Source organism: Ailuropoda melanoleuca, chromosome 2 (genome assembly GCF_002007445.2).
Source record: "Ailuropoda melanoleuca isolate Jingjing chromosome 2, ASM200744v2, whole genome shotgun sequence".
Taxonomy (NCBI): Eukaryota; Metazoa; Chordata; class Mammalia; order Carnivora; family Ursidae; genus Ailuropoda; species Ailuropoda melanoleuca.
In genome coordinates, this window is record NC_048219.1 from 82,484,244 (window position 1) to 82,484,776 (window position 533).

The following is a 533-nucleotide window of genomic DNA, read 5'->3' on the forward strand; positions in this document are numbered from 1 at the left end:
GGGCAGGGGGAGGGAGCGCCGGGGGGACGGCGGGCGGCAGCACGGGGCGGGGCCGCGGACCCCCCGAGTCCCCGCGCGCTGCGGGCTGGGGGCTCCTGGAGGCGGCGCTCGGGAGCAGCGGGCCGGGAGGAGGAGGGCGGACGCCGCGGGGCGGCCCCGGGAAGGAGCTGGCGGCCGCGGCATCCCCGAAGCCGGCTCCCCTCCCCTCCCCTCCCTCCGCCCGCCCTCACCTCCCATCTCTCGCCTTCCCTTTTCCTTCCGCCCTCAGAGGAAAGGCGTGCTCCTCCCCTTCCCCTGGGGCGCGCCGCCGGGGCCCCTCCCGGGCTGCCTTCCCACTGTGGCCCGGGTCCGGGCGCCGGCGGGGGCTTCCGACGCGGGGGCGGCCCGGTGGGGGTGAGGCTCCCACTCTCCGCGGCACTGGGGCTTAGCCAGTTCCCCGCAGAGGCGGCCTCCCTCCCCTAAAGAGAGGGAAAAAAACTGGCTTCCCTTCACTGCGGAGCCGGTCGTGCTGGCTGGTGCCAGAAAGGGTGTGT